Source organism: Halichoeres trimaculatus, unplaced genomic scaffold (genome assembly GCF_033239565.1).
Source record: "Halichoeres trimaculatus isolate MK-OKI-2021-1 unplaced genomic scaffold, fHalTri1.1 fHalTri1_scaffold_7, whole genome shotgun sequence".
Taxonomy (NCBI): domain Eukaryota; kingdom Metazoa; phylum Chordata; class Actinopteri; order Labriformes; family Labridae; genus Halichoeres; species Halichoeres trimaculatus.
This window is the reverse complement of record NW_027437185.1, coordinates 9,012,173-9,028,078: the sequence shown is the minus strand read 5'-3', so window position 1 is coordinate 9,028,078 and position 15,906 is coordinate 9,012,173.

The following is a 15,906-nucleotide window of genomic DNA, read 5'->3' as shown; positions in this document are numbered from 1 at the left end:
AGTACTGATACATTTAATTTTGGCACTTTTTGTCCTCCATGCATTTCTGCCTCCACATCTTAGCATGTTTACAATTTCCCTCATACACAGACAGAAAGACGAGAGGAGAACGCGCGCGCACACACAGAAAAACCTCCATAAGGAACGCATTAAAACAAAAAAAAAAAAACCACGCCATTTTGTGAAAATGCAACGCTCGCTTTCCTGCCCCTCGACAGAGCTACCATCACCCTCCTAAGGCTGCAGACCGAGAGGAAACACTACTTTGTTACATTTTCACATTAACAATTGTCAACATTAACTGTTATCTAGGTAAAAATATTTCTAAAAAGGTTACCGGCCAAACCAACGGTAAACTGCCAGTTAGCGGCAGGCTAGCAAACTGACGGTTGGCGGTGTGAGCTACTGTCAAAGGAACGAAAACAGGGCTTATACATTCTTCAGTAGTTTGGATCCTATTACTGATTAAAATGCAGCTGTATTTCTTCCTGTATGCTTGGTTTGGTCTGTCATCATGCCATTTTACACTCACATTTAAAACTTAGTGTCTTAATGGTTACGAGAGACAGGAGAGACATCTACTCACCTTTCAATTCCAGGGAAAAGAAGGGCGGTCAATGATCAGCCTGACATCAAAGGACATTGAGGTGCATTCACTTGCACTCGAAAATTCCAACGTGACAGTTGCAGGTTTATTTTTCTTCTACTAGAAATGCATTAGTTTTAACTGTACTATTTATAAGGACATGGAAGGTCACATGCGTGTGTGTGTGTGTGTGTGCACTTGTGTTTATTGTGCTGTCAGTGGGTTGGTAAATCAGTACTGATTGGGTCTGTGACAGGAAAAACAATCAAGATTTCCAACTGTCCTGAATGCACACAGATGTCAGTTGAAAGTTGTGGTTGCTTAAATCCTGACACAGTTAAACCATAGACTCTATATAGAGTGGACAGCGTGGCTCCACCATTAACCACTGTACGGTTTTGAAGCTAAAAAAGCCCCGTCACAGATGCAGCCATTGGTAGCAGTTGTGCAGCCAGAGTCTGGGCAGTAGAGACGGTGAGGGATTCTGGGAGAATCCCAGTCAAGATGGGTGACAAAATTAACTAAAAAGGCAATTTCTGAAGAAATTGCGCTGTGAATGCAGAATGCCGAAGCAGCTTGCGCTGAATTGTTAATGCAAAATGTTGAACATGAATGACTGATGATATGTTTGAAAATGGTCTAAAAAAATCTTGAAAAGCTTGCGTTAAACTGCTGATGCAGAATACTGAACATGGTAACTGAATTTATGTCTGAAAATGGTCATATGAAGTCTTGGAAAGCTTGCACTAAAAGCTAATGCTGAAGATGAATGACTGAAGATATGTCTGAAAATTGTTGTAAGAAGTCCTGAAAAAATTGCACTCAACTGTGAATGCAGGATGCTGAGTTAGTCTGACATGAACTCTTGGATGGAAGGAATTGAATGGATGAATCAATGGAATTAATAAATGAATTTAAAGTTTAAATGGCTGCATCTATTCAAAAATTAAATGAATTAATTAAATTTTAAATAACATTTATGGAAATAATGATCTGACTAAGGAAAAATGAAAGTCTGATCTCTGAAATGCTGTTAAAATGTAATCCTGTGTGTCCTGTGTGTGAGTTTGAAATCATGCATCGCAGCTCTCGCTCTAGGGGGCCCCCTGGAGGTGACTGGGCCCTAAGCAGCTGCTTATGTCACTTATGGCATGGGCCAGCTCTGCACACACACACACACGCACGCACGCACGCACGCACGCACGCACACACATACATAAACAGGACACTTTCTCTCTCATTCTCCCTCTTGTCTCTGTGTGGGGGAGCAGATGTACGTGTGTGAGCCCACACACACACACACACACACATCTCTTAGATTAATAGTGTAGTTCTTTGGGACAAAGAGTGTTTGTTAGGAAATCTGCTGAACACAGAAAACTTAAAGATCCTTTGAGCCGAATATCGTTGAGTGTTTTCCTCTTAAATTTCTCTCTTCACTCTGTGCTCTGTGAGATTGATCTGAGGTCGTGCAGCAGAGAGTAAATAAGACTGTCAGCTTGGAAATGGTGATGCACACTCACATCCAGACTGAAAGAATAAAGACGTTTTAACTTAAGTCTATCTTAAAAGCAGTTAGACTGATCTGACCTCCTGAAACTTGTTGAGGATTCTGAATCATGAGCAGCAGATTGATGTGAACAAAGACACAGGTGTTCCTGTGTTTCTTCCAGTGCCGCTCGGTGCTGGTGGTGAGATTTAATCACTCTTCATCAAACTGGATGAGCTGCTGCAGATGGAGGAGACGCACCTGAGCTGACGCTTCAGCAGAGTGACGAGGATTAAATCCACAAAACGAGGCAAAACCTCAAGCTTTACAAATTAATGGAGTGTGTGTGTGTGTGTGTGTGTGTGTGTGTGTGTGTGTGTGTGTGTGTGTGTGTGTGTGTGTGTTTGTTTGTGTGTCAGGGAGATAGAGTTCAGTCCGGGTTACGCAGTGAGGGACAAATGTTGAACACAGGACCACAGATCACTGAGCTGCAGGGTCTGATTCTGTCTCTGTCTCTATGAAGTGATCTGATGAGGAGGCTCAAACTGAGGCTCTGAAGCGTTCAGGACACAGTTTTCTTATTCAGGTAACGTAGAAAAAAACAAGAGAGGAAGGGAAGAAATGAAAGGCTGGAGGACAAAGTGACTCAGGAGACATAAAGACAGAAGTAAAGAGACACAGACTGTAAGTCTCTGTCCGTCCTATCAGCAACAACATATCTAATTTATTGTTGAGATAAAGACGGATGTTTCCGGTGTTTCCCCTGATGGAGGAGAACCAGTGGCTAAATCAAATTAACATCTTCACTGACTCGGTGTCCCCACAAGAACAAATCAAGGAGCTGAATTACAAACAGGAGCAGAGCAACAGAGCAAATCAATGCTGCCAGGCTCAAAAGAGTGTGTGTTAGTGCTCTGTGTGTGTGAGTGTGTGTGTGTGTGAGCAGTTAAAACACTCTCCCCTTTTGTTTGTTTCCGAGAAGGCTGCAGAGTTAGAGGAAGGAATCAAAATGTTTACGAGAGGTCAAGCAAGTAGCTCTAACATTTAGCTTCTGTTGGAGAATTGCTGTTATCATTATTCATTCATTTATTTATTTAGTCATTTATTTATTCTTAAATCGTCTTGTTTCATACAGAGAGATTAATTACATGATGCAAATATGTGTGGAAGTTACATTTATGTAATTCTCCTTACATAATTTTGTCAGCAGATCAAGATGCTCAAAAGATGCTGAAAAATCCTCACACAGCTGAACAGAAACATTATGAGTGTTTTCATTTCCATCTCTTCCCAGTTCATCCAGCAGTGAGATGACGTGGTCTTCTTCCATTTCTGCTCCGTCACAAGCTCTCAGTTCCTGTGAGCTCAACAACAGGACTGAGCTGAAATGAAAAACGTATAGAAAATAAAGTTTCTGTCACAGACCAGAGACCAGGGTGAAATGAGGACATAGAGCAGAAATCCTGCTGTCATCAGAAGAGGAGAGAAATCTACAACTAACATTGAAATTAAGAAATGATTTTACAAAGTGATGCTGCAAAGTGTTAGGAATTTAAAAAGGCCAAAACACAAAAACAGATAAAAGAACTTAGACCAGACAATTTTTAATGTGAGATTACATCTTTAAGAAGAAAACCTGTTCACAAAGTTTATCGTCCTTCCTGAATGTTGAGTTATTTTTCTTGAAGAAGTGACTCAACACACAGGACCTCCTCGAGAGCCTTTGCTTTTAATGTTTGATGAAATCTTCACCTTGGTCCTGAAAAGACTCTTTTATCAGATCATCTTTATTCACAGAGCAGAAAAGAAAGCCTCCTCTTTCTTCTGTGGGCGTCCTGATAAACACACTCACATGTTTTAAAGTTTCTGTCGACCAGCTGTGGATCTGCTCTCAACAGGTTTCCCTATCAAATGAAAGCATCACCGTCACTCTGCGAACTGTGCCTCTCAGAAAATTGTTTTCTATCGAGGGAGCCGTCTCTCTTTATTTCCCTGTGTTTGTGTTTGTGTGTGTCTGCATCACACAGCCCCACACACACTGTTCACAGTCATTCCCTGAAGACTTCTCTAAAGACTTTGGTTCCCCTCAAAGAGGTTTCAGAGAGTTTCTCTTTGAATCGCTGATGTCTGGGGAAAAACTCTGGAATTTGGAAATCACAACTGAGAAACATCAAAACCTGTGTGTGGTGTTGACACACACACACACACACACACACACACACACACACACACACACACACACACACACACACACACACACACACACACACACACACACACACATACTCAAACAACAAATCCCATACAGCCGTCACACCGTCACACACAGTTAGTGTTCCACTGATCAGACTTTATTAGGGTTCATAATTAGGTTCTGTTTATATATATATATATATATATATATATATATATATATATATATATATATATATATATATATATATATATATATATATATATATATACATATGTGTGGGTGTGTGTGTGTGTGAATGTAAACAGATCATAGCTTCAGATTGCTGATGTAAGGTATGCTTTATCAGCCAAAAAACTAACCTTTCATTTAAGCCTACACCTGCACTGTGACACACCTGGAAGGATTTTTAAAGTAAGATCCAATATTGGTAAAAACAAGCAACAACAACAACCAAAAAAAAAAACACTTTTCATACTATCATTCTATTCTGAATTTGTTTTTCAGAACAGTTTTTTGGTCAATAATATTTTCACTCCTGTTCCTCTGTTTAGCTTTTGGTATTTTAAGTTTTATATTGGGTTTCTGAGCCCTTGATGTGCAGTCTTGTTTCTTTTCTGTCAGTATGGTTCATTCTTTTGGTCTTTCTTGAGTTTTTTTTTTTTAATAAGTTTTACATTGTGAAAAACTACACTTGTGTCCCTCTGGTTCTCAAGGGTTCATGGTTTCCTGTTTCATTTTGCCTGCCTCTTAGGGCCTCTTTCAAACCACCCCCTACACACTCCCCCCTCCATGACAGAGTGCACTCCATCACGGAGTCACACTCTCAGCTGAATGAAGTTCACTTCATCAGGGTGTAGGGTATAAATACAGCTTTGGGACAGAAACTTCACTCGATTTCAGGCGGAAACAGATAAACAAAGAAAAAAAAGAAAATATAACGTAGAAAATAAAAAAGAAACTTACTCCCACGCTTCTTTGGCTGCATTTATTTTTTTATTGAAGGGTTTTTCATGTTTCACTCTCGCTTGAATGAATTATTTTGTATTTTGTAAATAGTAAACACTCAAATAAACACAAACTGTCTGAACAAATGCAAGGCAGGCCTTAATCAATGACATGTACATCTTAAGTTGTGAACATCTGCATAACAATCATTAAACATTTGTGTAAGTTTAACAGTCTTTGTGCAGGCAGATATGTGTGGAACTTACATTTGTCTGTTGCTTCCTCCCTGGCTGACACCTGACACAAATTAGCGCTGCACGTGTTCAGCAAGTCGGCATCCGTGCAGACTCGCTTGTGGAGGGTTTTATGGCCCACTACCCCTCCCCGCGGATCGGTTTGGGATGGCCCTTAATGTGGCGGACCCTCCGCGAGAACGCACAAACGGAGGGGTAGTGGGTAGGGAGAGTGTGTAGGGGGCGGTTTGAAAAAGGCCCTTAGTGTTGGCGTCATTTTGACTTCCTGTCTTTGGTTGTCTGCTCTGCCTTGATGAGTTTCACCTGTGTCTCGTTTGTCATCACCTGTTTTTGATTAGAGTTGGCATGTTTAGTGACAGTATGTCTTCTTTTCTTTGTCACATCATCATAAACCTTTGTCTGTGTCTTTTGTTTTTCGCCAGATGTGGCTCCACTCTGTCAAGTCACCAGGTCAGACAGGTTTCTATTCAAGTAGATGTTTCAACCCACACTGGATCTGCTCGGCATATTGCAAAAGCAACATTTTAGAATCAATACACGTATTAATTCTTGTGGGGTTTTTTTTTCTTATTTTTTTTGTCATGAACATCTATGCACCAAATCTTGACTCACTCCAGACTTTTTCTCTATATCCTCCATATTTCCAGTCAAAGTGAGCCCATTCATTGTTCCTTTTCCTCTCAGAAGTGTCCTCGGAGTCACATCCCTGCCCTTGTCCCGCTCAGATTTCCAGATTCAATTTGCTCTGACATTGTCGGTTCAAGGTGAAAATCATTGGGCTGTCCCCCAAAAACGCTGGATGTGTTAACACATTATCTCCACACGCACACAGCCAAAATGGCAGCCAGTAAAAGCCTTTCCCGCTGAAGGTGAATTAACTGAATAGTGCAGCGCTAACAGCAGCCTGTGACAGAGGCTTTTAGTGGGTATTTATAAAAGCTGTCAAACACCCAGGAGAGGAGCAAAGGAGAGGACGAGAGAAGAGAAGGAGGTGAAGAAAGACCAGGGCAGGAAGGTGAGCGTGACGAGAAGCATACATCAGGTTATGAGAGAAAAAGAAAGGATGGAAAAGAGGAAAAGGTAGAGCTGGTAGAAGAAATCTTTTATCATCTGAGTCACCTTCTCTGACCAGAGCAGGGTGACTCAGACATGGGCACACAGAGTGACCTGGAAGGACCTACAACACAACTTAATCCAGTGTTAATCCAGGAGTCCACACCTTGTGCTCCTCTGTCTCTCCCCTGTAGCCTTTATGCTCTATAGCACAAAGCTAATCCTGCTCCTCACAGTGAGGAAATTAGATACAGAACAGCACCTTAATGTCCTTATAGGTACAACCCGACTCAGAGCAGTTTGTGAAACAGTGACAGTTATAATATATTGATTTCTTTGCACAGACCAGAACATACCCTTTTGTCAGTTGGAGCAGATTTAATTTTACTGAGAGTCTTTCAGTTTTTCTTTCTGCTTTATAATATGCTCTGTATCTAAAGACCAACAAATCTTCTTGTTACACTGAAAAAAAAAAAAAACTGAAATCATATCAAGTTATTATGTCCAATTTTCAGTTGAAAATGTCTTTTTAGACTTAATATGAGCCACATTCACCTGACCAGTCCGGAAAAAAAATGTCTTACTTTAAGTTATTTAAAGACAAGAATGAGGTCTGATTTGCTTGGAGCAAGTTAAGAAAATCTGCCAGTGGAACAAGACCTGTATTAAGACATTAATATAGTTTCTAGTTTTTTGAAGGGGGAACAGTACCACTCCATCCTCCACACTGGAAAAAAAAACTGAAATCGCATCAAGTGTTTCTGTCTTATTTTTTAGTAGAAAATGTCTTTTTTAGACTTAATACAAGCCACATAAAAAAAAAAAATCTGCCAATGGAACAAGAGAAAAGTGACTTGTTTTGAGACATTACTCTAGTTTTAAGCAAATTTTAGGATTTTTTTTCTTGTTCCTTTGACAGTATTTTTTAAAAATTTGTTACAAGCAATTCAGACCTCATTTTTGTCTTAAAATAACGTAAAACAAGACATTTTTCTGGACTGATCAGATGAATGTGGCTCATACCAAGTATGACAAGACCATTTTTGATTTAAAAAAAGACAAAAACACTTGATAAGATTTCTGTTTTTTTGCAGTGCGGCATTATGCAGCTCCATCTGGACTAAGATTTGTTGGTTGAAAGTTTGTTTTGTAGTAAGATAATAACCCTGAGCATTTTGTCGAGCTCTGTCAGGGTTACCCAGACAAAAAAAGATGAAGGTGTTCTTCAAAAGATGGTTTGGCGTCTCAGTTTCCAGACCTCCCTCCCCAACTGAGCTTGTGTGGGATGAACTGGATCGATCAGTCAGAAAAGCGGGTCCCACAAATCATCAGTGTCTTATTGATGAACGAATACCTCGTGTGTGCCGTGCTGTTGTTAAAGCCAGGGGATGTTATGTGGAAGAAAGCAATGAATGAGAAAAACTCAAATTTCTGATAGTTCTAGTAAAAATGTCTTCTGATAAGTTATTCCAAACTTTTGGCCGGTAGTGAATTTAAAGTATAATGTTTTTTTACAGCACCATCTTTAAACATGTAGTGGTTGCATGACCAGTTTTCAGCTGTTTGACCTTGAGCAGCATCACAGAAACAGTGAGATGCTTCTTCTTCTTCTTTATCTTCCTCTAATTCTCTTTTTCTGTCAATAACTCCTGTTCCTAAAGTGAGCCTCTCTCCTCCCTCCTCTTCTACACCCTCCCCCCCTTTCCATCACACACTCCCCTCGTCCTCTCAGTCAGAAAAGAGTCTGCCTGAGGGGGAGAGAGCTGCCTGTGTAGGTATGTGTGGGTAGAAGTGTTTTCATGTGCACATGGTTTGCATGAAAAAGAGGAGGAAAGAGTTGAAGAGACGACTAGAGGAGGAGAAACCTGTGAAGAAGAGGAGAAAATAAAACCTGAAGAAGATGGACAGGGGGGAGAGGAGAAAACAAAGTGGTCAATTAGAAAATGAGTTCTGTAACTAGCAGCTACAGGTTGACGTCTTGTCAGGTGCTGCAGTTATATTGTCAGAAAACGTTTGCTCAAAGGCCCCGACAGAAAAAGTCAAGCTTAAAAAAGTTTATGAGAGAAGTTGAATGTGAATGCAGTTTGACAAAGACAAATAAACTCATATGCTGTTAATTCTTATCACCTTTTTTTTTAATAACTCCAACTGTTTTCATTTAAGTACCTGATGTTTTCAAGGTATCATCAACCAGCTGACTTAAATACTTGATTCTGATTTGAAAAAAATGTGTAATTGACGGCTTTAATTCGTCACTTTCAAATGTCAGATTACAGATTTGATTTCAAGAGCTGACAATGTTTCAAGAACGTGAGATTAAGGGTCAGAACGAATGAGCTGACAAGCTCAAAGTAATGAGTTTATTTTATTATGAGGTAGATGACAGAATACATGTTTTTGAATGATGAAGTTGTCATCAGGTGGATTTACTTGCTGAATGCCGTGTTTAACCAACCAGCAACCTCCAGTCTAAGAATATGAGACAATGCTGAAGTGCTAAAATCTGCTGTTTCTCCAGTGTTTGCTTGAGGCTGGCTCTGGAAGTACAGGAAGTGACATACACCAAGCCAAAAAAAGGTGTTTTCAAAGCAGAAATTAACCTGTTTACAGCCTGGTTCAAAAACATCTCCTGTCTGAGTCACTAATTTTACTATCAGCACATACTGTACGGGTGGGGGGGTTCTAACTCGGCAGTTTGGGGGATATTACAATCGCGACAGCACAGCCTAGGGTCATGTGACCAACAGGCACCCTATAGCTGTACACAAAAATGAATAATGATGTGATTAAAATGCGATTAATTACGATTAATTAATTACAAATGGCATAATTAACTCCATTATTTTTTTAATAAAAAATAATTACCTCCATTATTTATATATATATATATATATATATATATATATATATATATATATATATATATATATATATATATATATATATATATATAAGTAACTCACAATGCCAACTTCACACATATTTTCTGGTATAAAAATAATGTTAATAATAATAATATAATTATGTTAATAACAATATGATAATTAGTATTTCTTTTAATTTCTACTTAATCGTAGTAAAATTAATAAAAACGATGGCAACATCAGCCACAACAATAACGAAATTCAATCTAACTGTATTTTGGATGCTTATACAAACAAAGATTAAAAAAAAAAAAAGATAATAAGTAGAACAACAGTAATATTAATAATTTGTTATAAAAGGGAGAAAAGTCATTTAACACTAGCAGCTGCAGTATAATGATAGTAACTGTAAATGTAAATATATCATAGTATATAAATAAAAACATGAAAGTATTAAAGAGTAATAAAAATACACACAGGGTGGAGTATTAACAAGCAAAGGAGGACCAACATCATTAGTGGCAGGTGATATGATGGTAGGGGCAGGGAGGGGTTGTCATCGGTGTGGCTGTGGTTGTATGGAGAGACGCGGTAAAGGGGGCCTCCTCAAGCCAGTGTCACTTGGAATTCTAAAAAATGTGAAGAAGACGAAAAATGCTTGAGATAAAGTGAGAGAGTATCGGCTCCTACTGTTAGCATTTTGTCGATAGTCCAATACCGTTAGTTATAATGATATAAAATGATAAATGGTCAATAAAAAACAAAATTATTGTGAAGTCTTACTTGTGAAAGGTAATCCCACGTGATCTGCTCTCAAAATTGCGCCAGTTATAGCAACCGTAGGCGGCACAAAATACCGGCATAATTAATCACTTTGCCCTTAATCCGTTTGTGTCTGCTGCTGGACTGCAGCAGTGTTGCCAGATTTGCTTGAGCTATTTCCGCCCAATCACGTTCCAAAATCCGCCAACTTCCGCAAAAAAACACCCAATAGTGTTTTACACAAGAAAACATTTAATATTTTAACAAACATGGATTTAAATGCATTTACAGTGTTTAGCATGTAAGCCCAAATGGCAAGTTGTATTATTACAGACAGTGCATGTCACAGAAAATGTGGAAAAAATGCACCTCCTGTATCCCAGTGCCAGGCCGAAGTTAGTACAGCAGCAGTAACATCAACCACCTGCTATTTACACGTACCACAACACCGGCAAAACGATTACTACTACTCTGGAGACCGGAGATTTACACGAACAGCCACCTTTCACACCAGTGGTGCTGAAAGAAGCACAGCACTACAGCTGTGCAGGATGACAGCTAAATGATCATAGATCAAGAGCACACAGCACACGCCGTGAAAAGATATTTTAAGACAGTCAGTAAATGCATTATAACAGTGAATGGAATTAACAAAGTTGTCATGGCATAGATAATATAACATAAGAATCATCTTACCTTTACGCAGACTCAGCGTCTTTCATGAACCTGATTTGAAGAACTTTTAGAACTATGTACAGTCACTTGAAGTGTCCCAAGTGTCATCCTTCAGGAGTGTCACTTGGGAGAAGGCTCGCTCAATGATGTGAATGTGAATAAATGTGAATGAAGTATACTGAATTTGGTATTTGTACTGTTTTTAAACCATAAAATAACAGTTTGTTGTGCTGTTTCCACAATATATAAAATCGCCAGATGTTAGCAAAAGCAGCCCAAATATTATATACCCGCTCAATGCATTTTTTCCCCACCAGATGTAATCAAAAGTAGCCCAATTGGGTGGAAAACCGCCCAATCTGGCAACACAGGACTGCAGTGAAGAGACCCATCCAATATGGCGGCGACGCCTGATGCGGTCCAGTACGTAATGAAGCATCTACGTATGTCTATAGCTGTGTCCCAATTCAGGGGCTGCAGCCTACGGAGGCTGTAGCCTTCGGAAGACCCAGCCTTCGTAGCCTGTGTAGACTGCAAAGGCCGAACTGAATTGAGATGGTCTGGTCTATGAAGCATTTCCTGTTTGTCACCCTTGACGTCACACAGCGCCGCCCTCACCTGTCAGGCTTACATTACCTTTAAACACACGAAAACAAAAACCTCACATTTAAACAGGATGATTTTCACTAACTTTTTATTAATTTGCGTTATTATTATTATTATTATTATTATTATTATTATTATTATTATTATTATTATTATCCCTATTGATAGAGTATAGAACCACCATTTACATGAGAGTACGGCACTAACGTACACTTTCAACATTTGATCGAGTGCTGGGGGGATGATAAATAAAAAAAGTATAAAATACAAGCTGCTGAAATGATTTAATGTCTTTTTTTAATTCCTTGTAAAAAATAAAAATAAAAAAATAAAAAAACACCAAGTAAGTTTTTTTCCCAAAAGAATTTACATTTATGAGCATATTTTTATATAGCAATGAGAAGATTTATAAAGAACTGTTTTTCCTTAGTATATTACTTGAAAAGAGCCCAAACAAAGCATTTTCACACAGAAAAACAAAATATTCTTTCACGTTTTAGAAACACAATCACATAGTTGTTGCCAGAAATCCTTCATATCTGAATAAAACAGGACTCCTTTTGGAGTTCGGCTGTGTCCATCATGTTCGGCATTCATGCGCAATGAATCTTGGAATATGTGAGGCTATGAAGGATTCACCGAACCCGTCCTTCGCGGCCCCCGAAACGGAGGACGGATTCGTCGGCCGCATTTGGAGGAGTCTCCGGGTGTTTCTCAATATGTGTACTTCAGCGTACTTCTGGACTCGCGGACTCGTGATACATCATCAATCACAGCCGAAGTCCTGTTCCAATTCTAAGTCCGCATCGAGACAAGTTCGGTTCACGTACCCGGATGTGGACTTGCCCCGCCCCTATTACCAAGTCTGCCTCCGGACGTAACTTGAGCGGACTTTTCACAGCTCCAATCCCACAATGCAATTCGCCCGTTCGGCCAAAGGAAGAAGCAGAAAAATGGCGGAGGAGAAGAGTCACAATTGTAAGTAACACTTGCCACGCAAAAGTATGAATACGATAAGTAATAAGAAGATACATACTTGTGATGGAGTTGTGTTTAAAACCTGAATGTTTAATAAGGCCAGGGTTAGGACATCCCAGATGAATTCTAAACGGATGATGCAGGTGGTTTTGGTAACGATAAAAAGGGACATTAAGCTAGCTAGCACCAACCACTGAGCAGCTTTATGTTGGTATCTCAGCAGAGCTAATACAGCGCGAAGTTGCGTTCATAGGTTTACTGTTGCAGTGTTACATGTCTGTGGTTTTAGCGTAGATGTGAAAAAAGTACTTGATAACGACGGTATCACTCTCTGTTATCCAGGGACAACTGAGGAGACCCGGGCCCTTATACAGTGGCGGGCGGCCAATGAGGCTCTATTCACGGGAAGGCGTGGGTCGGCCCAGACTGGCTGGGAGTGAGTAATGCTGTGTCTTGTTGCTTATTGTACGTTTAGGGGCATTATAAAGACGTTATGAAGGTTGATTTATATTCTCCTGTTTTACCAGGGACTTCGTGACTACTTCTGGCCTGCCGATATCGGCTAGGCAGGCCAAGAAGAAGTGGTCCAATTTGAAGGATAAATACAAGGTAACGACCTGCCTCTGTTTGTAATGGTGACTGAAACCTTTTCCGGTACTTTCCTGTTAAAAAAGTGTAGTTTACAAAAGCCATTTAAAAAAATGAAGGTGCGGTGTATATGATGTATACAAGACTGTAAATATAAATGCAGTATCAGCTAGAAGTTGTTTTTCTGCCTCAGGAGCTTAGGGACCCACCGACAGGCAGAGGGGTAGAGGCTGGAGGTGTGACTGCTGCCACCTGGCAGTGGTATTCTGAAATGGATGCAGCACTCCAGGGGCAGCACTCAATCAGTCCGCCCCTGGTTGTTGCATCCAGTCTGACTGCCACTACAGGTGGCTCAGTCAGCACAACAGCCTCTACCCCAGCCCAAGAGGCATCCAGAGCCGTGCAGCCAGGGAGGAAGAGGGCCAGGGAGGACAGTTTGATGGATTTCTTGAGGGAGCAGGCGGAGAGGGATGAAGAGAGGGAGAGGAGGGCTATGGAGAGAGAGGAGGAGAGAGAGAGAAGAGCAGCAGAGAGGGCGGACCGTTTTTTAAACTTGTTTGAGAAACTTGTGAATAAATAAATAAAATGTAAATAAATGTAGTTTTTGTACAGAGTTCAATCCATGATTCATTCGAATATGGTGTCCCAATAGTTGAGACATTTATGTAGTCTAAAACCACGTCAGACTGTTTTAGAAAAATATAAAACATAGTTGTTATACATAATATGCATTATCATTTGGACTTGTAATGGTGCATCTATTTATCCATGTGCAAACTAAGTAGGTCAGAGTTAAAGGAAAACAAATACAAGACATTCATGGTGATTGTAACTCAGAACATTTTAGTGTGCACTGATTTAATAACTGATTGAAGAACTGATTTAATAACTGATTAAAGAACTGATTTAATAACTGATCAAGAACGTAAATAACTGATTAAATAATTGATTAAATAACTGATTGAAGAACTGATCAAAGAACGTAAATAACTGATTAAATAATTGATGAAAGAACAGATGAAATAACTTATTGAAAATGATTAATAACAACAATGAAAAAATAACTATTTACACTTTGTTGTGAACATAATTTTTTTCACAGGTAGTCATGCTGCTCCAGGCATGGTGGTAGAACACCTGGAGCAGATGACTGTGCAGCAAGCCTGCTTCTGAGAGCGTTCCCAGAACTGTGCCGCCCAATGGCATCTGGGCACTGAATGTCCCCCTGGTCTGGGCCTTCCTCCTCCAGCTGCTCCTCATCAAGTATGTCCCCTGCTGCAATGCAAATGTTGTGGAGCATGCAGCAAGCTCCAACAACTTTTGGGGCAAAGTGGGGCCGGATCTCCAAGGCTCGGAGAAAGATTGCACGCCAGCGAGTCTTGAGGAGACCAAAAGTCCGCTCGATTATGTTTCGAGCCCTGGCGTGCAATCTGTTGAACCTTGCTTCAACGCGACCTGGTAATTAATATTCATAAAAAAAAAACATATTAGAATGTATCATTGTAAAAAAAATCATGTTCTTTTTAATATGTTTAGCAACAACATGTCCTTACTTTGAACAGGCTGCCGATACGGGGTGATAATGGCCACAGGGAACTCCAGACATGGGTACCCTCCATCACCCAGCAGGAAATACCCCTCTGGTGGATAGAGGGCCTGCTGGTACATGGGGGACCTTCGCAGGACCAAGGCATCATGTACGGACCCCGCGTTCCCGATGTACACATCCAGGAAAAGCCCCCTGGAGTCGCAGATAGCTTGCAAAATTATGGAAGCAAATAGCTTCCTATTTATGTAGGCCTGCCTTTGTGGTTCTCCAGGGGGCCGGATCCTGATATGGCACCCATCGATTGCACCAGCAGCCCAACGAAACACCTCGTGGCCAGCAAGGCGGGCAAAGCCAGCACCCACCCCCACCATTTCCTCTTCCTTGGGGAAATGGATGGCTCTGTGTAGGGTGTCCATCATTTTATCAATGGTGCGATGGACCACCCTGCAGACAGTGGCCAGTGGCATGCAGAAAATATCTCCTGCAACCCTGTAGGATGCCCCACAAGCCAGCCAGTACAGGGTCACCAGCACCTCCACTTCTGCACCCCATCCATGGGTCCTCTCCAAGGGCAGCATCTGGAGAAGCATATTGATGCTGTCCCTGGAGAGCCTGAAGGCTGGTTTGGTGTCAGCTTCGGCGTCCGAATAAAACAAAGCCAGGATGGGTACACTGGAGTTGACTTGAGCATACCTCCTGGCAGGCTCTTGGTCCTGGCCACAACAAAAGGGGAACAAAAATGCAACATTTTTTTTAAATAATCAGATTTTTAACCTATTTATTATATTTATTATATTTACATAATCAGATTTTTAACCTATTTATTATATTTATTATATTTACATTTTAATAAATGTAAGTTTAGTTGTTATTATCAATGTTAATGTTTTATTATGTATATAGTCCTACTTGTAATTTTTTAACCTATTATTAATTATTCTCACTGTTAACTTAACATTATTTATTCATTTTTGTTATTCTTAATGTTCCTGATTTTTAACATATCATCAATTAGTTAACTATTAATGTTGATGCTTCTGAATTTAAATATATTCATTATTTTTAATGTTATTGATTTTTAACATTTCTATGTCTTATTATTATTAATAAACTTTCCCAATTTAAATCTTTTTACTCTGGATCATTAAATCATTAACCTTACCCTACCATACTAACTTAAATTATTAACCTTTTTCAGTGTGTAGCCTATATAACATTTATGTTTGAATATATGCATGTATTTATTTAAGCAAAACTACTCAATGATTGTTTTTGCGTAATTTCTTATTATTTGTATTAAAGGTAAGTGGTGCCCCCGTTTGTCTTTGTCCTAAGCATAAAAAGTCACACTGTCTTGTAT